Genomic DNA, 25,543 nt, shown 5'->3' with positions numbered 1-25,543 from the left:
GACACCCGCAATGGTTCCTGGGGGCTTAGGGGGGCTGCAAACTGGCAAATATTCAACATTTAAATCTATTTCTCAATCATTTCACAGAACTAAGTGTATAGTTTGAGCCCCTGAAATATTTTTAATTGGGTTCAGTTTCTCAAGAACTTTGAAAATCATTTTTTCTTTTTAATACTGAGCTTATATTAAAGTGCTGCAGTTTTGAAAGAAATAAATTTAATCTCTATATGCAGTCAGCTTAATAATTTAGAAGTAAGTTCAACTGTGCTTCTCTATACTCTCCCTCTGAGCTTGATGACTTTACCAAGCACTTTTAGTCCTTTTTTTTAAAACTAGGGTATATTGCCCTCTTTATTCCTTTAAATAGTAAACACTATACACTAATGATATATGAATTTGAAAAAAGAAAACATCATTTTGTGTTTCAGCATCATCAAATTAAGAGCAATTTTATGTATATCCTTTTCCATTCTTTCACACATGCATACACATTTTTACATTGGTGATCATAATGACTGAATGTCCTGTTTTTACACTTAACATTATTTGTGGCACACATTTGTACATTTTTACATAATCATCACAAACATTGTAAAGAAGTGCTTTTCAAGATTTTGCATCTCCCTACCTCTAGTTTCTTAGTTCTCAGTCCTTTGTTCTTGTTTCTTCTCAATCTGCATAAAATTTGAGGAATAGATTTTATTCTGCTTGCTGGTTTTATGCTGCTTAGCTCAAGTCATCAGACATAACTTTTAGCTTTGCATTTTGATCAGGGCTCTTTCAAAGTGTTGTGTCACTGTAGTTGAATTTCAATGGCATCAATTTCAGCTACTAGATTAGAGATGTGTATTAGGGCATTCTAGAAATGCTGGTTTCCAGTTCTTTCCTGTTGGGGAAGTGCCAGATAGCACAGCTTTTACTGTAATAGGTCTGTACAGACTGCAGCTGGCATGCCACGTGGGGCTGGAGAATTGTGAATTCAGTTACTTTCCACCATCCCTTTGATTACCACAGACAGTGCCTGTCCCTGGGATTTATCAGCAAAGTTTGGCAGGAAATCAGGCAGGACAAGAGTTAGAAAAAGAGAAGTCTGAGGGCTGTGGGGTTAGGGTATGTCTTTGGAGTTGGACCAAAGTGGTGGTTGGGATGGAAGAAGACAGTAGAATGATGCTGTATACATGACAAGAATTCTGCAGACTTTTAGAAAAGATCCAAACAGTCATTAAAAAAGAAATTTTCTTCTTTATGTCACAGACTCTCTTTTGAATCTTATAAAAGCTATGTACATTGTTCCCTCCCCTCAGAGGTAGGCTCTCATAAATACAAAGTATTGTATTTGATTTCTCACAAGCATTTCTTAAGCAACCTCAGGATGAAGAAACTCATTTTGTAAGGAAGATGTGGGAGGAGGGAAATGGTTGTACCAGTATTTCCAAATACTTTCCATGTGATTTTTTGTTTCCTTCTTGAGAGGAATTTCATATTTTATTAGGGATTTTCAGCTTCAATTAAATAAATGGTGATAACAGTCCCACAAAGTGTGGAATTGCTGAGGAAAAGGGGTTAAGACTCTGGGCTCTATATTCTGACTTCACGGGGCTCAGCTTCAGATTCCTAGGCAAGGTATTTTTCATCTCTCCAAGCTCTAGTTTCTCATCTGCAAAATGGGAGCAATCATTCTTAGGTGTAAGGATTAAATAATAGTTATGAAACACATTGTACAATGCCTGACATGCATTATGTATTCAAGAAATATAGCTAGTATTATAATTTTTATTATGATTCCAAGATAGATTCTATCTACCTCTTTAGGTTCATGAACCAAGTAGCCAAATAACTGCATGCATAAGACTGGAAGTGGACATTTCAAACCTCTAAGTGAAATTAGAAGTGGACTTTTATAAATAAGTGGATTCTGCAGGTACTAGCAGAGACAGACATTTATATAACCCTTGCCTTTTTGAAGATTCCCAGGACTTGGCTAATATTTTATGAAATTCAGTTTGATAATTTATAGAATAATTGTGTTCAGGTTTACATGCATATTTCACAAATGTTGTGTGGATAAAGTTACTAGGTTTTTCAAAATGAGTGAATAGTGGCCAGAGCCTTTGTTTTATTAATTGTAGGTTGCAGGAACTGTCTAGCAAGAGGATAGTATCCAGTGTGATTGTGAGGGGCAAGCAAATGTTCATTATCCAATGAAAATTATAGCTTAAAAATATCTAATTCTGCATGAGTGACAAGTATAATTCATTAACAGAATTTTGCATGTAACACAATTTGAGGCAGGTTATCCTACAAAAGGTGTGTTTCAGTGTTGCTTCCATTTAAAACACGTTTTCTCTGTGGTCTCCTGCAACCTCTTCAATTCACCATCATAGCAGTGATCACATTGTTATTGTTTGTTTCATTGTCTTCTCTGATAGCATATAAGCACTGTGGGGGAGGGACTGACTTTGTCTTGTTTACTATTTTATTCCTGCATGTAGTACTGTGTCCAGCACTTAGTCTTCAATGAATACTTACTGAAAGAAAAACAGCCTAACACCAGTGGAATATTGAACAGTGTAAGATGGTGATTAAGAGCTTGGACTTTGCAATCAGTGAGGCTGGCACCTATGTCCCAGATGTGTTGCTTGTGAGCTGTGACAGCCTTGGGTCAATTATTTAATCTTTATAAGTTTCATTTGCTTATCTGTAAAATGGTGCTAGTGCTAACTAATCCAAAGGGTCATTGAGAGCATTAAATAAAATGATATATCTAAAATGTTCAGAATCATATATGGCATGAGATAAATATTCTAGAAATTGTAACTATGATAATATATTAATTATAATATTACTCAAAAATGCTTATTGTTGACTATAAATTGTTTGCAGGGAGGAAAGGAAAGTTTTAGTAAATGGCTTAGATTTATGCAAAAATGAAAAGATTATACAAAATTTTGAAAATATTGAAAATTGATTGAAATATTCCTAGGAATAGAGGTATCTGAGGGGACATTTAATAGGATTAAATAAAATATTACTCTTATTAACTATGTAGTGCCTCCAAGTCTGAAAGTGTTAACTAGATATTACCAAGAAAAGTGCCTGATTTTTACACAAGATGTATTCATCCTAATCATGTGGCAGAAGCTCATCCTATACCCTTCAGGGAAGAATTTACTCCTTAATTCATTACACCTTTTAGTCAGGGAGCTATTTTTCATGTGCAGCAATTGTGTCACTGAATTTTGACAGACAGCATTTGAGTCTTCATAGAAATTCCTTTTCAACTATAAGGGCTTGTGTTTCAGTTTTCAGCAGGTTCAGACTCTTTTTGTCTTTCATTCATTAAGGCCCTTTCTACTTTGTGGGGAGACACCTTGTCTATAGTTTTAGTTATATTTTGATGTTCCTTTGTTCCTTCATTTAGAGTTTCTCTGATTGTCCATGAGTTGCCAGGCTCTGGATTCCTACCTTCATGTATGTTAAACAAACTTCAAAGGTTAATGGGACTTCATGGGGCCCCTATATCTACCTATCCAGCTTAGGATTTGATGACAGCACAGAAAGGGGCAATGGCTTGTCTAAGTTCAGAGTGCTGTACAGTGAGAGAGTTGGTGCCAGATCCTAGGTCTCCAGATGTCCTGTCCAGTCAGTGCATCTTCTGATAATGCTAGAGTCTGAGAAGTGATTCATTACCTCCCACTACACTGACCTCGTTTTTAGTCACTTGTTTCAAGTATGAAAGGCTATGCTATACAGACTGCTAGGCACAGGGTTGGCTCAAGCTGATTAGTATCAATGTTGTGTAAAATAGTAGGAAGAGCTTAGAAAACAACTTGGTTGGATCAGCTGGCATTTTATCAGGTTATTTTCCAAGTCATTGTCTAAATAATAAGTTTGGGCTGATGATATTCAGATGAACGTGCAATTTATATACAAGTACATGATAAGAGTGTAATATAAATAACAATGTCCTTGTAATGTCACGAAGCAGAATTTCTGGTGATAACTGGTTTGCTCATTCAAGTATTCTTTTTTTCAACAAATATTTATGGAACACCCACCATGAACTGGACATTGGACATATTGTGGATTTAAAGATGAGTGAGAATTGAATCAAGAAACTTGGAATCAAGATGCAGACTGGGGTTGGTGTTTTGTGGTATACTGAGGAAAAGCTTCTGGTGAGCATACTGTGCATATGAAAGCCTGAAATGAAAGTCACTCTTTTTTCCCCTTGTAATTACTTTATTACTAATTGAATGTTTTATTTAGATAATGGTAGATTTACATACAATAGTAAGAACTAACACAGAGTAAACTTTTTTATTTTTGTTCAAGTGCAGTTGTCTCCATTTGCCCCACACTACTCCCCACACCCCAGCCATCCCCACCTCCCACCCTTTTTCCTACCCTCCTTTGGCCTTGTCCATGTGTACTTTATACATGTTCCTTGATGACCCTTCCCCTTTTCACCCATTGTCCCCCCTCCCCATTTACTCTCAGTTTGTTCTTTTTTATCCCTCTTGGAAACTCATATATCTTCCAGCTAGCCTTTCAAATGAGGCAGACATCTTTGTGCCTTTAAGGGTCAAAGAATCATAAAATCATGAGGCTAGTATGTGACTGTCAATAGAGGAAATTATATTTTCTCCTCTCCAGGAACTACTGGTCTTCAAAGGAATTTGTGGCTTGGCTAGGGAGAAAGGGTTATCAGGCTTTCCATGAGTTTGGTGAGAACTGACTGTGTTTCTGCCATATTGTACTATACCACCACCTGCCTACTTTGACCCTGCCTACCACCACACTCATCTGAAGCTGAACTACTCTGAAGTACTCATTTGTTAGGGAATTTTCCCAACCACTGGATATGCCCCATGTTGCAGGCCTTAACCTCTACTTAAAGTTTGTTGTCAAGCTCCCAGTGTGTTTCATCTTCTTATCAGGATTACATTCTAAAATTACTGTTGTCTGCCACAGCCTAGGAAGTTTTCATAGCTTGAGGATCTAGACTTTCCTTAGACTGGCCAGTCTCACTGACCAATATCTATCCAATCCCCTTACCAGAGTATTCCCACTTGTGATTCTGGCAGCTACAATTAACAAAAGGCTGCAAATGTATGGTACTGTGTTTTTAATTGGCTTCAGTGGCTGGATTTTTTATTATATACTTCACCTCATCCCCAACTGAAACAGCATTTTTTTCACCTGTGGGAAAAAGTCATCAGCTAGTACTGAAAGGCACAAAGAAGAAACTGAAGATCACTTATAACTCTGAAATTCATAGATAGCTACTGTGAACATTTTATGTTAATATGTATCAGTGTGCATATATACAATTATATTAGGGCTACCTTCAAAAAGCACATTAAATCTGATTAGTCCTCACCATCTTAAACATTGCCACTCTTGCTTAAAACATCATCATCTCTTCTCTGGAGCATAACAATAAACTCCTAACTGGTACACAATATTTCTTCAGCCTATATGCAGAGTGATCTTTTTTTCCCAGAGATAAGTTTTTTTCCAATTTTTTTATTTAATTATTTTTCAAGTACAGTTTTCTGTCTATTACTCCCATCTCATCCCATCCCCCGTGCTCCCCCCTCCCTCCCATTTCCACCCTTCTCAGTTGTTGTCCATGTATCCTTTATATATGTTCCTCTAAATCCCTCCCCGATTTCCCCTGAAATTCCCTCCTCTCTCCCCTCTAGTCACTGTCAGCCTGTTCTCTATTTCAGTGTCTTTGGTTATATTTTGCTTGCTTGTTTGTTTTGTTGTTTAGCTTCCTGTTAAAGGTGAGATCATATGGTATTTGTCCTTCCACACCTGGCTTATTTCACTCAGCATAATGCTTTCCAGTTCCATCCATGATGTTGCGAAAGGTAGGAGCTCCTTCTTTCTTTCTGCAGCATAAAATTCCATTGTGTATATGTACCATAGTTTTTTGATCCATTCATTTACTGACGAGCACCTAGGTTGCTTCTAACTCTTGGCTATTGTAAATTGTGCTGCTATGAACATCAGGGTGCATAGGTTCTTTGGGATTGGTGTTTTAGGGTTCTTAGGATACAATCCTAGCAGTGGAATTGCTGGGTCAAAAGGCAAGTCCAATTTTAGTTTTCTGAGAAAATTCCATACTGTTTTCCATAGTGGTTGTACCAGTCTGCAATCCCACCAACAGTGGACCAGAGTCCCCTTCTCCCTGCACCCTCTCCAACATTTGTTGTTTATTGCTTTGTTTATGATAGCCATTCTCACCAGTGTAAAGTGGTATCTCATTGTGGTTTTAATTTGCATCTCAGAGTGATCATTTTTAAATGTTCATGAGATCATGTCATTCCTTACTCAGAAATGTCCAGTGACTTCCCATTATACATGGAATGAACCCACCCTGTACATGGCATATGAGTACCATCTGGTTCCTGTTTCCCTCTGTTCTCTCATCTATTATGATTCTTCCTCTTGGCAACTCCATTTCAGCCACACTGACCTCTTTGCTGTTACTGAAACAACTGAAGTGTTATTCTGCCTCAGAAACTTGTTTGTTATTCCCTCTGTTAGGAATGTTTTGTACCGGGGTATTCATTTGAGTTGCTCTTTCACCTCATTGGACATACCTGCATAAGTGGTATCTACTATATCTACTATTGTATCTAAAATAACACCCTCTCTTGATACTGCCTATTCCTTCGTTTGCTTTATTTTAGCACTTATTCTCTAGCACCTATCCTCACTTGACATCATTATATATAGATATATAAATATAGTTACATATATATAATAATTTAGGTATAGGTATCTATATAGATCTATATCTATATCTATATAGATACCTATATCTATAGATCTACATAGATCTATGAGGTTCGTCCAGAAAGTATCCAGTCATGTAATATAAAAAATTGAGACATTTGTTGAAGAGCATACAAGATATAAGAAACATTATACAAAGACAATGACACACCAGTCCCCTTCAAAGTAGGCACGTTGGGACTTCACACAGTTTTCCCTGTTGACTCCAGCTGCCCTGTCATAGTTTCCTGAATCTCATCGATGGTCTGAAATCCCTTCCCTTTCAAAGGTGAGTTTAGTTTGGGAAAGAACCAGAACTCACAGGGTGCCAAATCTGGACTATAGAGAGGCTGAGTCACCTGAGTGATTTGATGTTTTGCCAAAAATCTCTGCATGAGATATGATGCATGAGTAGGCACATTGTCATGATAAAACTGCCAGTCAGCAGTTGCCCATAGCTGCAGCCTTCTCAATCATCCTAAGAGTTTCAATGGTGAAATGTTCAAGCTTCACACAAAATCTGATGCAGATTCACTGCTCTACTGTCTCAGTTATTTTGAACGTGATGGCCACACAGTACACATGCTCACTCAACACTATCTACTGCCCCCACTGAGTAGTACAGTGAAGTCACCATTGTTCACACATGCACATTCCAGTCCATTTTCCTTAGCTACTAGGTTACATTGATGCCACACAAACTGTTCTTATTATATTATCAATGGCTAAACTGTTTATGGACAGACCTCATATATATAGATATATATATAGAGAGAGAGAGAGAGAGAGATATAAATAGGTTTACAGATGTTCTTATGGAACAATGAAAATTAATAAATAATAATATAGGAATAAACTCTGTATCTCAAGTACTCAAAACTGTAAACCTACTTTTGCCCAACTCATATGTATGTGTATACATGTATATATGTATAATATGTATATGTGTGTGTATATATGCTTAGTGTCTGACTCCTTCAATAGACTATAAGCTTTATAATGACAGAGTTTGTTTCATTTATTGTTTAAACAATTAACAGTGTCTGGTACGTGGTATGGGCTCACAAAACATCTGTTGAAAAATCTTTTGAAAAATATAAGTATATTTGCCTTTTAGTAAATAACTTGTACACTTAATTGTATGTTAAGGAGACTCTTTTATATGTGAAAGCACTGATACACATGATCAACTTTATGCTTGAATATTTTAAATATTCTTAATAGTTGTCTATTATTATCTTTTGAGGGATGATGGAATTGCCTGAAGCAACAGAAAGGTTTTGAAGCAGTGTCTTGCCATCAAACTAAAGTCAGAAAATAAAGATGGTCTATAAAATGTTTAGATGGACTTTCTCAAGTGTCAGAAGGTAGTCTCTACAAGAGGTTCCAAGCAGGTATTGAGCTATGAAATAATTGGTTTCTTTGAAGGGAGAGGCATTCATTATGAAGAATATTATATACATAGCATGTTAGATTAAAATACTCATATTACATTATAATTAAACTTATAAACAAAAGACATTGGAATCAAGAGAACACTTGACAACTACAATAAAGGTACATTATCAGAATGTGAGACAGGTGCCAACAGTACAAGCCTGAGAAACATGTCGATGTTATTCATTTTTTAAATTAATTTATTTAATTATTGTTCAAGTACAGTTTTCTGTTTTTTACTCCCATCCCAGCCCACCCCCCCAGTGCTCCCCACCTCCCTCCCATTTCCACCCCCTCAGTTTTTGTCCATGTGTCCTTTATACCAGTTCCTGTAAACCCTTCCCCTTTTCCCCTGAAATTCCCTCCTCTCTCCCCTCTGGTCACTGTCAGCCTGTTCTCTATTTCAGTGTCTTTGGTTATATTTTGCTTATTTGTCTGTTTTGTTGTTTAGGCTCCTGTTAAAGGTGAGATCATATGGTATTTGTCATTCCCCACCAGGCTCATTTCATTCAGCATAATGCTTTCCAGTTCCATCCATACTGTTGTAAAAGGTAGGAGCTCCTTCTTTCTTTCTGCTGCATAGAATTCCATTGTGTATATGTGCCATAGTTTTTTGATCCAGTCATTTACTGATGGGCACCTAGGTTGCTTCCAACTCTTGGATATTGTAAATTGTGCTGCTATGAACATTGGGGTGCATAGGTTCTTTTGGATTGATGTTTCAGGCTTCTTAGGATATACTCCTAGCAGTGGAATTGCTGGGTCAAAAGGCAGATCCATTTTTAGTTCTGTGAGAAAATTCCATACTGTTTTCCATAGTGGTTGTACAACTCTGCAATCCCACCAATAATGAACTAGGGTCCCCTTTCCTCCACAACACCTCCAACACTTGTTGTTTATTGCTTTGTTTATGATGGTCATTCTGACCACTGTAAAGCGGGATCTGATTGTGGTTTTAATTTGCATCTCTCTGATAGCTAGCGATATTGAGCATCTTTTCATGTGTCTCTGGATCCTCTGTATGTCCTCCTTGGAGAAGTATCTGGTCAATTCCTTTGCCCACTTTTTAACTTGGTTGCTTGTCTTCTTAGAGTGGAATTGTGTAGATTCTTTGTGTGTTTTGGAGATTAAACCCTGTCTGAGGTATCATTGGCAAATAAGTTTTCCCATACAGTTGGTCTTTTTTTTATTTTAATATACTGTTTTCTTAAGCTGTGCAGATGCTTTTTATTTGATGAGATCCCATTTGTTTATTCTTTCCTTTATGTCCCTTGCTGTAGGGACATCAGTAAAAATGTTGCTGTTTGAAATATCTGAGATTTTCCTGCCAATGTTCTCCTCTAGGACTTTAATGGGGTCACAGTTTATATTTAAGTCTTTTATTCACCTTGAAATTATTTTGGTGTATGGTGTAAGTTGGTGCTCAAGATTCATTTGTTTTTTGTTTTTTGTTGTTGTTTTTTTTTTTTGCATGTAGCTGTCCAGTTCTCCCAACACCATTTGTTGAAGAGGCTATTTTTACTCCATTTTATGTCGCTGCCCACTTTGTCAAATATTAATTGCCTGTAGAGATTTGGGCTTATTTCTAGGCTCTCTGTTCTATTCCATTGGTCTATGTGCCTGTTTTTGTGCCAGTACCAGGCTGTTTTGATTACAGTGGCCTTGTAATACAGTTTGATATCAGGTATTGTGGCCCCTCCTACTTAGTTCTTCTTTCTCAAAATTGCAGCTGCTATTCGGGGTCTTTCGTGGTTCCATATAAATTTTTGAAGTGTTTATTCTGTGTCTGTGAAATATGCCATTGCCACTTTAATAGGTATTGCATTGAATCTGTAAATTGCTTTGGGTAGTATGGACATTTTGATGATGTTAATTCTTCCAATCCATGAACACGGTCTATGTTTCCATTTGTTTGTGTCTTCCTTGATTTCTTTCTTCAATGTTGTGTAGTTTTCTGTGTACAGATCTTTTACGTCCTTGGTTAAATTTATTCCTAGGTATTTAATTTTTTTCAATGTGATTTTTTTCTTGATTTCTGCTTCTGTTGTTTCATTGTTAGTATACAAAAATGCCTTTGATTTCTGGGTATTGAGTTTGATCCCACAGTTTTGCCAAATTCATTTCTTAGGTCGAGTAGTTTTTGGGTGGTGTCTGTAGCATTTTGCATGCACACTGTCATGTCATCTCTAAACAGTGACAGTTTTGTTTCTTGATTTGGATGCCTTTTATTTCCTTTTATTATCTGATCACTGTGGCTAAAACTTTTAATACTATATTGAATAGAATTGGTGAAAGTTGGCAACCTTGTCTTGTTCCTGATCTTAGTGGAAAAGATTTTAGCTTTTGCCGATTGAATATGATGTTCGCTGTAGGTCTCTCATATATTGCTTTTATTATATTGAGGAATTCTCCCTCTATTCCCACTTTGCTGAGTGTGTTTCTCATAAATGGGTGTTGTACCTTATCAAAAGCCTTTTCCTCATCTATTGATATGATCATGTGATTTTTGTCTTTGCTTTTGTTTATGTGATATATTACATTTACTGATTTGCAAATATTGAACCATCCTTGCACCCCTGGGATGAATCCCACTTGGTCATGGTGCATGATCTTTTTAATGTATTGTTGGATGCGATTTGCCAATATTTCATTGAGGATTTTAGCGTCTATGTTCATCAGCGATATTGGCCTGAGGTTTTCTTTCTTTGTTGTGTCTTTACTTGGTTTTGGGATTAGGATGATTTCTGGCTTCATGAAAAGGGTTTGGGAGACTTCCATCATTTTGGATTTTTTTGGAATAGTTTGTGAAGAATAGGGGTTAGCTCTTCCTTAAATGCTTTGTAGAATTCTACCGTGAAACCATATGGTCAAGGGCTTTTGTGTGGTGGGAGTTTTTTGATTACTGCTTCAATTTCATCTGCTATTATTGGTCTGTTCAGGCTTTCTGCTTCTTCTTCATTGAACTTTGGAAGATTATATTTTTCTAGAAATTTGTCCATTTCACTTAGGTTTTCAAATCTCTTGGCATACAGTTCTTAGTAGTAATTTCATACAATTCTTTGTATTTCTGTGGTGTCAGTTGTAATCTCTCCTCTTTCATTTCAAATTGTTTTCATTTGGGTCTTCTTTCTTTTTTTTTCTTGATGAGCCTGCTTAAAGCCTTGTTGAATTTGTTTATCTTTTCGAGAAACAGCTCCTGGATTCATTGATCTTTAAAATTGTTCTTTCAGTCTCTATGTCATTTAATTCTACTCTGATCTTGGTTATTTCCTTCCTTCTACTTGCTGTGGGCTGTCATTGTTGTTGTTCCTCGAGTTCTTGTACGCATAGGGTTAGGCTGTTTGTTTGAAATGTTTCTATCTTTTTTAGGTAGGGCTTTATTGGTATGAACTTCCCTCTGAGAAGTGCCTTCACTGTGTCCCATAAGTTTTGGGTTGTTGTGAGTTCATTTTCATTTTTTTCCAGGAACTTTTAGATTCCTTCCCTAATTTCATTCTTGACCCATTTATTTTTTAATACCATGCTGTTCAATCTCCATGATTTTGGAGGTTTGGGGTTTTTTCCATTGGGGTTGGTTTCTAGTTGCAGTCCCTTGTGGTTGGAGAAAATGCTTGGTATGATTTCAATTTTCTTGAATTTGTTGAGGCTTGTTTTGTGTCCTATCATGTGGTCTATCTTTGAAAATGTTCCATGTGCATTTGAAAAGAATGCGTATTTAGGTTCTTTGGGATGAAGGGCTCTCTGTATATCAGTTAAGTCCATTTCATCTAAGTAATTCTTCAATGCCACAATGTCTTTGTTGATATTTTGTTTGGAAGATCTATTCATTTTTGACAGTGGGGTGTTAAAATCCCCTACTATAATTGGGTTGCTGTCACTATGTTTCTTGAAGTCATCTAAGGTTTATTTTATATATTTGGGTGCTTTTATTTTGGGTACATATATATTTACAATGTTCATGTCTTCTTGGTGGATTCTTCCATTGAGTATTATAATGTGACCTCTGGGTCTCTTTTTATGGCCCTTTTTTTGAAGTCTATTTTGTCTGATCGGAGCATTGCTACCCAGGCTTTTTTTTCCTGTCCATTTGCTTGGAGAATATCTTTCCAGCTCTTCACTTATAGTCTGTGTAGGTCTTTTGTCCTGAGGTGGGTCTCTTGTAGGCAGCAAATGTGTGGGTCATGCTTTCTTATCCATTCAGCTATTCTATGTCTTTTTATCGGAGCATTTAATCCATTTACACTTAAGGTTATTATTGATAGGTACTTATTCATTGTCATTTTTATATTTGTGCTTCTCATTGTCTCTCTCTTTTCCTTTCTTTCCTTAAAGCAGACCTTTTTATTATTTCTTGCAGAGCTGGTTTGGTGGAGGTGTATTCTTTTAGACTTCTTTTGTCTTGGAAGCTCTTTATTTTGCCTTCTATCTTGATTGAGAGCCTTGCTGGATAAAGTAGCCTTGGTTCCAGGCCTCTGGTTCTCATTACTTGAAATATTTCTTGCCATCCCCCTCTTGCTCAGAGTGTTTTCATTGAGAAGTCAGCAGCTAACCTTATTGCTGCTCCTTTTTATGTTTCTTTCTTTTTCTCCTTTGCTGCTTTTAAGATTCTCTCTTTATCTTGGAATTTTGCCATTTTAATGATGATGTGTCTTGATGTGGGCCTCTTTGGGTTCCTGTTGATTGGGACTCTCTGTGATTCCTGGATTCGTGTGACTTTTTCTCTCATCAAATTAGGGAAATTTCCCCTTATTGCTTTTTCAAATAAGTTTTCTATCCCCCTCTCTTCTTCTTCTCCTTCTGGTATCCCTATTATTCGGATATTATTACATTTCATATTATCTTGCATTTCTCTCAATCCCGTTTCATTCTTCCTGAGCCTCTTTTCCTTTTCTTGCTCTTTCTAGGAGTCTTTTTTCCTACTTTGTCCTCCAACTCACTGATCCAATCTTCTGCTTCATCAATCCTGCGTTTGATTCTTTCCACTGTGTTCTTCAGTTCAGAAATTGTATTCTTCATTTCCTCTTGGCCCTTGCTGACAGTTTCTATTTCCTTTTTCATGTTGATATAGTTTGCAGGGAGTTCATTGTCGTTCCCCTGTAGTTTCTGGTAACTCATTGTGAGCCCTTTCAACTTCCTGATAACCAGTGCTTTGAATTCAGTATCTGATAGTTGACTTGCCTCTATTTCATCTGGAATTATTTTTGATGCCTCCTTCTTTACTTTCATTTGGGATCGTTTCCTTGTCTTCCCATTGTTTGTGAGACTCTTCTTGTTACCTTCAGCTTCTTTAATTCATTTGTTCTGTCTTCCTGAGTATATGTTGTGAACGTCTGTGGTGTAATGCCTGTGAGATTCAGTGGTGTAGTCTCTTTGATCTCCAAAGTTTACTGGTCTTGGGGTGTTTTTAAATTTACTCTGTGTTTGTCTTTGGGTTTTGACTGTTTTGGGGTCTTTCTTTTGTGGTTCTCTCCCACCAGTTGGTTAACTGATGGTCCCTCTGTCTACCACCTGTTGTAATTTGTTGTGCCGGTGAGGGAAGGTTGTGTTTAAGCTAGTTCTTCTCTGTGTACGAGGTTTTGAGGATTCCCTTTTGCTTTTGTTTAGTTGTTTGTACTGGGTAGTTTCTCCACTATTTAGTTGTATTTCCAGATAGGTCTTGGATTGAGGTTTGTGTGGTTTTCACTGCCCCCTTCACCTTCTTCTGTTTTTATCTGTTGATGGTTCCTTTGTTGTTGCATTTCCTCTTCCAGAGGATATCCTGTTGTTCATAGCTTTCACTTACTCTTTTCTTTTTTGATGAGTTGAAGGTGAAGACAAAATTGTTTATGATAGCAGGAGAGTATTATACGATATTTCAGTAGCAGGTGGTAGAAAAGAGATAGGAGATCATTTGGCTATGTATAGTGTTAACTGTGATCTTCAACCCAATTGGCCACTTTTAAGAAAGGATGGAAAGAAGATAAGACTCTTGTTGGGGAGGAAAGGATTGTGAGTTGGATTTACAAAGCACTGAGGTTGTGTGAGGTCAGTTTCTGAGGTAAAGTGAGAGTAAAGGATAGTAAATAGGTATAGTGTGTGAGAGAATAGGTTTAACCACTTTGGTAATAGAGTTCAGAAAACTGTTAAGTGGGCTAAGATCTGGGAGGGGTATTGTGAAGTATTTACAATTGTATGGAACTGACTAGTGCACTCGCTTGTAGTGCCCTCAGTATCATGGATCAGATATAAGACAAATTCACATGGACCACTGAATCCTATAGAGAGAAAGGGTCGGCATGGCTACTCCCTCAAGGGGAGAGAGCCTCAAATAGCTACTCTTTCAAGGAGAGAGTGGGTTGACCATTGCCTAGAAAGGCTTTTATTTATTTTTATTTTTATTTATTTTTTGCACAGGAGTTCAGGTACAACTTATTAATCATTGTCAGGCAGTAAACAGTAGATAGTATACAAAGAACCATTAGGGTTTCTCCTGAGTCAGGGTCTGTCAGCTAAAAGGCTACAGAACTTTGGGAACATAAACTCACAGTTTGCTCCGGCCTTTGTCATTTAACTAAAAGCAATCTCAGCAAAGCAGGCTTCACAGGATTGTTAGGAATTCTTTCTCAGGACAGATCACCTTGGGAATTCGCCATTCCCAACACAAGGCTGCACCACCCTCTGTCATTGTTTCAGGCTTAAGTCAGGCAGAGGAGTTAGATAGCCAAAGAATTCTTGGAGACTTCTCACAGACAGATTGAGGACACAGGCTTTGTCAAAGCCAGGGGGCAATGGTCCATCACCCCCTTTCTCCATAGCCCCCAAGTCCTTCCCTGGGGCCTCCATGTGATCACCCCTGTCTTAGGTCATTCCCCCCTTGGGGAATCTTACCCATCATTGGCTAACTGATCAAGCATTGGAGGCCAGTTATGGAAAAAGTAGCAGAAGCTGCGCTCCTGCCAGGGAGATAAGCTTTGTCTCCTTAGTGGCTTATGGTCTGAAGGTTGCTCACTCAGCCTTAGCCATGGAGGGTTTCAGCTCCTGAAACCAGGCAGGGCAGTCCCCAACATAGAACAGCTATTACTTACAATATTATTAGAGCAATGATCATATAACAGAATCTATGTGATCTGGATAGCATGAATAGTGGGTATAGAACTTTGAGTAGTGTGCTAAAGGAACACAAGTGATGTGAAGGATAGTAAATTAGTAATATACTGTGGAAGAGAGAACAGGGGAAACCTGCCAAATGATACAATATAACCAGCAAAGCAAAAAAGACTATACGGAAAGAAGAGGAATACAAAGATACTATTAAAATAAAAGATGTAAGAATAACGTAAAATAATAATACAATTATGCAGTAACTTGTAATTTCTCTGCTGTAGCAAAGTGAAATTTGTCTCTCTGTCTCAACTGTTGGTATGCCCCCTCTTTGAGTCCAACTCTGGTATTTTTGCAGTTCCACACGTTTTGTCTTACTTGTGGGGGGGGGGGGGGAAATGCAGGAGAAGGGAGGAAGAAGAGATAAGTTTGGATATAAAGGAAGAAGGAAAAACAAGAAAGAAGGAAAGAGAGGAAAAGAGTATTGAAAGATAAAACAATAATAAAATTAAAAAAATAAAAGATTACTTAAAAGAAAAAATACCTCTTGTTGGTTTCAAACTGGTAAAACCGGTTTTTCTGGTCTCGCTGGCTGCAACAGGCTGAGGGGTGATTGGTGTGGCCTTTCTCCCTTCCTGATGTGTACTCAGCCACTCTTGTGAGCACTCTCCCGAGAGCAAGTCTGGCGCCTCTTCCCAGCACCCCATGCAGGGGATCCAGGTCTTCAGAGCACTCTTTCCCTGGGGGTCATCGCCATGGGCTGGGGTGCGGGCGCACATGCGCCTTGGTCCCACAGGTTTGGGCGCAAACCCTTCCCAGTGCTATGGGGGAACCCAGGGCCTTTTGCCTGGTTGTATGGAGAGTAGGCCCAGGGGCTGTCACAAGAGAATCGTCCAAACAATTTTACCTTTTGAGAAATTCCTCCCACTTAAGCCTGCTGCTCAGTACAGACCAATTCTCCAGCTAGACCGGTGTCAGAGAATACCAGTGTCAGTCTCAGGGTCAGAGCCTGACACTGCCACTCTCAACTCTCCCAAGCCAGCAACTACAGACTCTGTGGGTAATCACAGCCCTTGTGTGTTTACCTCTTTGTCCTTAGTCCCCTCTCTGCAACTTCAAGCAACCAGGTCTCTGCCAGTGCTGCTCAAACCTTGCTTGGCTGGGGAGGGAGGGAGCAGATGATCTGGTTCTCTCTGAAGGACCCTGTGGCAGGTCACAGCTCCCAAAGAGTCTGTGGTAGCCCCGATGCCGGGCGCTGGGCACAGGCCGAGGCTGCCGCCACCCCTGTCTCCGCTCTGGTCCCTGAGACCCTACTATCCTGCAGCCATCTCCTTACTGTCTGGTTTTTCAGGGTCCACTACAATTTCCGATCTCTTATTTTCATATATGCCAGGGTACTATTGGCTGTTTGCTCTGTTCCTCCGTAGATTGGCCAGGTTTTTTTCCTTTGTGTAGAGGGAAGTGGAATCTGCTCCCTCCTACCCTGTTGCCATCTTTGCAATCGATGTTATTCATTTAATCATTTGATTTTCAATCTTCTTTACACCTCAAAAATTATTTTTAAATGTTTTCATGGCAAATGCCCTCCTAATGCCAGAAGGTAGGCTGCATAGATTGTTTGCTTGCTGCTGTCACATTTTAGAAACCTAAGAGGTTCTGAGTTGACTTGTTTTCTTTATTCTATATTTGAGTCTAAGAGAAGACTCAAAAGAAAAGTTCATAACTAAAGAAGTGTTAATGAGGAAATTATGCTGTTGAACAAAATCCAGTCTAAAATGTATTGTGCTCCTATGTTGGAGAACAGTTTTGCCTTAACAAAAGTTTGCACATCCATTTGGAAGCTGTGTTTCTTTGATGCATTTTATAGTTTAATAGCCTTAACACAGGCTTTTCTGCAGACCCAAATATACAGTATATTCAATAAAATGTACACATACTTTCAAAATCAATATTTATTTGTAAAAAATCTTAGAATGTCAACATCCTGCAGCAATGTAGCCTAAGGAAGCAACTGTTTACCCTCCACCTCTCCTACTCTTTAAGCCTGACCTATACTCACATGTTTTTCTCTTCGGTACCCTGCTCTCTTCCATGGGAACAGAGATACAGATAATCTCTTTCTCCAATTTATGTTGCCTTGAAAGTATTGCATGAATTAGTTCAATTTCAAATTCCTGTCTGCATACTGTTGACATCTTAGTAACATTTAGTAATGTTACAATTACTAACATTTCCTAGTACATTAATTAGTACTAGGCAACTAGTACTAGTAACTAGTACCTAGGTACTAGGAACTAGTACCCAGTACCTTAGTAACATTTCCTAGTGCAGTCTTTTTCTTTTTATTGTTTTTGGTTTATTTCCAAAATTCTAAAAATGTTGGGAAAAAAACAGATTATTAAACCTAAAATGAATGCATATCTGGATATCTTTCCTGGAAAGCAAATGACATTTATGGGATCATCTTATACTCCAAAAAAGTGGCCTACACCTCTGAGATTTTGATTAATTACTAGACACAGTAATTTTTTTTATTTTTAAAGAGGGCTATTTGTTGCTTATAGAAAGGTTTGGAAAATGCAGAAATATTTAGAGGGGAAAGTAATGATTGCTCGTAATTCCACCCCACCCCCAAAGAAATACTGCTAACATTTTTACCTATGTCATGACATATATTTTAATAGAGTTGGAACCCAATGTAAGTATAGTTTAATATTGCACTTCTTCATTTAACAGCATATTTTCTTTTTAAAATTTTTTTTATTCAATTATTGTTCTGGTACAGTTTTCCATCCTCCACTCCCATCCCAGCCCACTATATTACCAAAACTTCTTAAATATTCAGTATTCCCCTCTTCTCTGTGGTTTTACTTTTCATGTTTTCAGTTAACCATGGTCAAACATGGTCCAAAAATGTTAAGTGGAAAATTTCAGAAATAAATAATTTATCAGTTTGAAATCATGTGCCATTCTCAGTAGCATGATGAAATCTTGAGTCATCCTTCTCCATCCTTCTTGGGACATGAATCATCCCTTTATCCAATGTATGCAACACTGTATATGCTCCCAGGTCACTACTCACTTAGCTGTCTTGGTGATCAGATCAATTGTAGTGGTTATGTTCAAATAATTTGTATTTTATTTGATAATGGAACCAAAGGACAAAAGCAGTGATGCTGGCAATTTGGATATGCCAAAGAGAAGCCATAAAGTGTATGCATATATAGTAAAAACAAGATAAAACACAGTATATACAGGCATACCTTTCACTTAGCAGATACTACTTTAAAAAAAAACAAATTAAAGGTTTATGGCAACTCTGTATCAAGGAAGTCTATTAGTGCCATTTTTCCAACAGGATTTGCTCACTTTGTGTCTCTGGCATGTTTTAGTAATTCTCACAGTATTTCAAAAGTTTTAATTATTATTATACCTGGTATGGTGAACTGTGTTCAGTAATCTTTGATGCTACTATTGTAAATGTTTTGTATCACCACACACTATGTCCATTTAAGATGGTGAACTTGATCAATAAATGTTGTGTGTTCTGACTTCTCCACTGACCAGCTGCCCCTGACACTCTCCATGCCCATCTCCTCAGCCCTCCCTACCCAATGAGATAGAGCAATATTGAAGTTAGGCCAATTAATAACCCTACAATGGCCTATAAGTGTTCAAATGAAAGGAAGAGTCACAGGTCTCTCAATTAAAATGAAAAGGTATAGATGATTAAACTTAGTGAGGAAGGCATGTTGAAAGCCAAGACAGACTGAAAGGTTGGTCTCTTGTGCCAAATAGCCAAGCTGTGAATGCAAAGGAAAACTTGTTGAAGGAAATTAAAAGTACTATTTCAGTCACTATACAAATTATTTTTTAAAAAAGCAAAACAGCTTTATTGTTGATATGAAGAAAGTTTTAGTGGCATGGATAGAAGATCCCTTAAGGCAAAGCCTAATACAGAGTGTGACCCTAACTCTCTACAATTCTTTGGAGGGTGAGAGGGGTGAGGAAAATGGAAATAAAAAGTTTGAGGGTAGCAGAGGTTAGGTCATTAGGTTTAAGAAAAGAACTATCTCTATAACACAAATGTGCAAGGTAAAGCAGCAAATACTGATGTAGAAGCTGTAGCAAATCATTCAAAAGATCTCGCTAAGAGAGTTAATAAAGGTGACTATGTTAAACTAACAATTTTCAATGTAGACAAAACAGCCTTGTATTGGAAGAAGATGCCAGCTAGGACTTGAATAGCTACAGAGGAGAAGTCAATGACTGGCTTCAAAATTCAAGAGACAGGCTGACTTTCTTTTCATGTGTTCAGGTAGTTGGTAACTTTAAGTGAAAGCCAATACTTATTTACCATTCTTAAAATCCTAGGGCCCTTTATGGTGCTGCTAAATCTACTCTGCTATGCTCTATAAATGGAAAAACAAAGCCTGGAGGACAGCATATCTGTTTGCAAAATGGTTTACTGAATATTTTAAGCCCCCCTATTGAGACCTACTGCTCAGGAAAAAAATATTCCTTTCAAAATACTATTTCTCACTGACAATGCACCTGGCCACCCAAGAGCTCTGATGGAGATGCACAGTGAGATTAATGTTGTTTTCATGTGTGTTAATACCATATCCATTCTTCAGCTAATGGTTCAAGGAGTAATTTTGACTTTTAAATCTAATCATTTAAGAAATACATTTCATACAGGTATAGCTGTCATAGATAGTGTGATTCCTCTCATGGATGTAGGAAAATTCAATTGAAAAGCTTCTGTAAAGGACTCACCATTCTAAATGCCATTAAGCACATTAATGGTTCATGGAAAGAGGTCAAAATAACATCAACAGGAGTTTGTAAAAAGTTGATCTCAACTCTCATGAATGATTTGGAAGGTTTTTAGACTTCACTAGAGTAACTAAGGGCAGATGTGGTGGAAATAGCAGGAAAACTAAAATTAGAAGTGGGGGCTGAAGATATGACCCAACTGCTGCAATCTCATGATAAAACTTGAACAGATGAGGAGTTGCTTTTTATGGATAAGCAAAGAAAGTGGCTTCTTGAGATGGAATTGACCACTAGTTAAGATACTCTGAAGATTGTACAAATGACAACAAAGGCTTTAGAATAGTACATACAGTTAGTAGATAAAGCAGCAGCAGGGTTTAAGAGGATTGGCTCCAATTTTGAAAGAAGTTCGACTGTGGAGGGACTTCTGGCCAAGATGGAGGCATAGGTAGATACAATGTGCCTCCTCCCACAACCAAAAGAAGGTCAACAACAAATTTTAAAACAAATATGACCAGAGCTGCCAGAAAATTGAACTATATGGGAGTCTGACAACAAAGGAGTTAAAGAACGAACATTCATCCACACTAGAAGGAGTGGTGGAGATGGGCAGTTGGGGTGGAGAGGACTCACAGAAAGGTAGTGGCTGGAGGACCAGGGCATGTAAGTATGAGGCAGGTAGACTGAGTACTCCCACATATGGGTGTGGATAAGCTAGGGAGAACAAATGGATAGTGAGACAGATTACATAACCCAGGGTTCTGGAGTGGGGATATAAGCCTCAGTACCTCTGACTTTAAAAACCTGTGGAGGTTTCCGTAGCAGGAGAAACCCCCACCCCCAAATTCACAGGAAATTGTCTTGGAGAGACCCACAGTGTCCTCGAATGTATGTAAACCCACCCATCCAGGAATCACCACCAGAAGGGCCCAATATGATTGTGGGTAGTGACAGAAGTTACTGAAAGCCAGGCAAAAGCATAGCAAGCAGCATTTTTTCCTCTCAGACTCCTCACCCACATATAGCACTACAACACAGTGCAGGGTGTGTTGCTACACCCTGGTGAATACCTAAGGCTCCATGCTTTACTATGTAACACGTGGCTGAGACAAAAATACATGGCCCAAATGAAAGAACAGATCAAAGTTCCAGAAAAAGAACTAACCAATGAAGAGATAGACAACCTATCAGATGCAGAGTTCAAAAACACTGGTAATCAGAATGCTCACAGAAATGCCTGAGTATAGACACAAAATACAGGAAGAAGTAAAGGCTATGGAAAGTGAAATCAAGCAAAATGTACAGGGAAGGAAATGGGGACTCAAATCAATGATTTGGACCAGAAGGAAGAAAGAAACATTCAACCAGAACAGAATGAAGACACAAGAATTCAAAAAGATGAGGAGAGGATTAGGAACCTCTGGGACAACTTTAAATGTTACATCTGGATCATAGGGGTGCCAGAAGGAGAAGAGGAAGAGCAAGAAGTTGAAATTTTATTTGAAAAAATAATGAAGGAGAACTTCCCAAATCTGGCAAAGGGAATAGACTTCCAGGAAATCCAGGAAGCTCAGAGAGTCCCAAAGAAGTTGGACCAAAGGAAGCACACACTAAAGCACATCAAAATTATGTTACCCAAGATTATGTTACCATAAAACTATAAGCTGATTTCTAAAACAAACAAACAAACAAACAAAAAACACCTTGCAGGTAAGAAGGGATTGGAAAGAAGTATTCAAAGCAATGAATGGCCTACACTCAAGAGAGACCTACACTCAAGAGCTCTCTATCATGCAAGCCTATAATTTACAGTGGAAGGGGAGGTAAAGTGCTTCCCAGATAAAGACAAGTTAAAGGAGTTCATCATTATCAAGCCCTTATTATATGAAATGTTGAAGGAACTTATCTAAGAAAAAGAAGATGATGAAAGATATGAACAGTAAAATGACAACTCACAACTTTCAACAACTGGATCTAAGAAAAAACAAAGCAAGATCAAACTAATCAAACAAGAACAGAATCACAGAAATGGAGATTTTGTGGAGGGTTATCAGTGCAGAGAGCGAGGAGAGAGAATGGGGGGAAAGGTACAGGGAATAAGAAGCATAAAGGGTAGGCACAAAATAGACAGGGGAGGTTAAGAATAACAGGAAATGGAGAAGCCAAATAATTTATACGTACAGCCATGGGCATCAACTAAGTGGGGAATGCTGGTGGGAGGGGCATACAGGGTGGAGGGGAATAAAGGGAGAAAATATGGGACAACTGTAACAACATAATCAATAAAATATATTTTAAAAAAGAAGTTCTACTGTGGGTAAAATGCCATCAAACAGCATTACATACTACAGAGAAATTTTTCATGAAAGGAAGAATCATATTCAGCAAAGTTTATTGTTGTCTTATTTTAAGAAATTGCCATAGCCACCCTAAACTTTGGCAATCACCACCCTGATCAGTCAGCAGCCATAAACACTGAGGAAAACTCTCCACCTGCAAAAAGAATACAGCTTACTGAAGGCTCAGATGATGATTAGCACTTTTCAGCAACAGAGAATTTTTCATTAAGGTATGTACATTGTTTTTTAGATGTAGTTCCATTTTACACATAACAGACTAGATTATGTAATAAACATAACTTTTTTTACTTCCTTCTCTTTTTTTCTTTCTTTTTTTTTATTTAACTCTTGTTCAAGTACAGTTTTCTTTCTTCTATTCCCAGCCCTGCCCGCCCACCCCAGTGCTCCCCACCTCCCTCCCATCTCTGCCACCCACCTTAGTTATTGTCCATGTGTCCTTTATACTTGTTCATGTGAGACCTCCTCCTTTTCCCCTGTGATTCTCTCCCCTCTCTCCTCTGGACCCTGTCAGCACGTTCTGTATTTCAGTGTCTTTGGTTACATTTTGCTTGCTTGTTTGTTTTGTTGTTTAGATTCCTGTTAAAGGTGATATCATATGGCATTTGTCTTTCACTGCCTGGCTTATTTCGCTCAGCATAATGCTTTCCAGTTCCATCCATGATGTTGCAAAGGGTAGGAGCTCCTTCTTCCTTTCTGCAGCATAGAATTCCATTGTGTAAATGTACCATAGTTTTTTGATCCAGTCATTGACCGATGGCCATCTAGGTTGCTTCCAACTCTTGGCTATTGTAAATTGTGCTGCTATGAACATCGGGGTGCATAGGTTCTATTGGATTGGTGTTTCAGGGGTCTTAGGATATACTCCTAACAGTGGAATTGCTGGGTCAAAAGGCACGTCCATTTTTAGTTTTCTTAGAAAATTCCATACTGCTTTCCACAGTGGTTTTACCAGTTTGCAATCCCACCAACAGTGAAATAGAGTACCCTTTTTCCCACAACCTCTCCAACACTTGTTGTTTGTTTCTTTGTTCATGGTAGCCATTCTGACTGGTGTTAAGTGGTATCTCATTGTGGTTTTGATTTGCATCTCTCTGATAGCTAGTGATATCGAGCATCTTTTCATGTGTCTCTGGATCCTCTGTATGTCCTCCTTGGCGAAGTGTCTGTTCAAGTCCTTTGCCCATTTTTTAATTGGGTTGCTCGTCTTCTTTGAGTAGAGTCGTGTGAGTTCTTTGTATATTTTGGAGATTAAACCTTTGTCTGAGGTGTCATTGGTAAATATGTTTTCCCAAACTGTTGCTTCTCTTTTTATCTTGATACTGTTTTCCTTGGCCATGCAGAGGCTTTTAAGTTTGATGAGATCCCATTCGTTTATTCTTTCCATTATGTCCCTTGTTCTAGGGGACGTATCAGTAAAAATCTTGCTGCGTGGAATATCTGAGATTTTCCTGCCAATGCTCTCCTCTAGGACTTTAATGGTTTCCTGGCTTTTATTTAAGTCTTTTATCCACCTTGAATTTATTTTGGTGTATGGTGTAAGTTGGTGCTCGAGTTTCATTTTTTTGCATGTGGCTGTCCAGTTCTCCCAACACCATCTGTTGAAGAGGCTATCTTTACTCCATTTTATGTTACTGCTCCCTTTGTCGAATATTAATTGACTGTAGAGATTTGTGTTTATTTCTGGGCTCTCTGTTCTATTCCATTGGTCTATGTGCCTGTTTTGATGCCAGTACCAGGCTGTTTTGATTACAGTGGCCTTGTAATACAGTTTGATATCAGGTATTGTAATCCCTCCTATTTTGTTCTTCTTTCTCAAAATTGCAGCTGCTATTCCTGGCCTTTTGTGGTTCCATATAAATTTTTGAAGTGTTTGTTCTATGTCTGTGAAATATGCCATTAGCACTTTAATAGGTGTTGCATTGAATCTGTAAATTGCTTTGGGTAGTATGGACAGTTTGATGATGTTAATTCTTCCAATCCATGAACACGGTATATGTTTCCATTTGTTTGTGTCTTCCTTGATTTCTGTCTTCAGTGTTGTGTAGTTTTCTGCATACAGGTCTTTTACGTCCTTGGTTAGTTTTATTCCCAGATATTTTATTTTTGTTTTTGCTATATTGAATGGGATTTTTTTCTTGATTTCTGCCTCTGCTGTTTCATTGTTGGTATACAAAAATGCCTTTGATTTCTGGATATTGACTTTGTAACCCACTGTTTTGCCAAATTCATTTATTAGTTCGAGCAGTTTTTTGGTAGAGTCTATAGGATTCTCCATATACACTATCATGTCATCTGCAAACAAGAAAAATATGGAACGTTTCACGAATTTGCGTGTCATCCTTTCGCAGGGGCCATGCTAATCTTCTCTGTATCGTTCCAATTTTAGTATATGTGCTGCCGAAGCGAGCACTAAATATAACTTTTATATGCAGTAGGAAACCAAAAATATTGTGTAACTGACTTTATTGGGATATTATCTTTATTATGATGGTCCGGAACAAATCCTACACCACCACGATATTATGTCTGTATAGGATTCGGTACTATTTGTGGTTTCAGGCATCCATGTGATATCTTGAAATTTATCCCTGCAGATAAGGACACTACTTTAATCTTTAAGAATTCAATGCATTTTGTTATGGAAGTGCCATAATTAACTATAATAACATTTAGGTTTAGAACATTATCACCATTTTAGTTAATTTTGCAATGACAACCTTTTCTTTTATATTTTATTGATTATATTATTATAGTTGTCCCAGTTTTTCCTCCTTTGCCCCCCCTACCATGCACCCGCCTCACTCACTCAGGCAATCCCCCCATCATTGTTCATGCCCATGGGTCATGAGTATAAGTTCTTTGGCTACTCCATTTCCTATACAGTACTTTACATGGCTATGCCTATTCTGTAACTACCTATTTGTACTTCTTAATCCCCTCACCATTTTATCCACCCTCTTCTACCCTCCCTCCCATCTGGCAATCACTAAAACCGTCTCTATATCCATGATTCTGTCTCTGTTTTGACTTGTTTAGCTTGATTTTTAGATTCGGTTTTTATATATTTACTACCATTTTATTATTCATACTTTTTATCT

At 38.0% G+C, this 25,543-nt stretch overlaps 1 non-coding gene across 1 annotated transcript; it reads right to left on the bottom strand.

The window, feature by feature from the left end:
- Positions 1 to 24,748: 24,748 nt before the first annotated feature.
- On the bottom strand, positions 24,749 to 24,855 carry LOC118989862 (U6 spliceosomal RNA). Its single transcript, XR_005067111.1, has one exon. It is a non-coding gene; the product is annotated as a U6 spliceosomal RNA (small nuclear RNA).
- Positions 24,856 to 25,543: the final 688 nt, after the last annotated feature.

This window comes from Sturnira hondurensis, unplaced genomic scaffold (assembly GCF_014824575.4).
Source record: "Sturnira hondurensis isolate 20B ecotype Veracruz unplaced genomic scaffold, ASM1482457v3 Scaffold0006566, whole genome shotgun sequence".
Taxonomy (NCBI): Eukaryota; Metazoa; Chordata; class Mammalia; order Chiroptera; family Phyllostomidae; genus Sturnira; species Sturnira hondurensis.
Note: the sequence above shows the minus strand (reverse complement) of the source record. Positions and strands in the feature narration are given on the sequence as shown.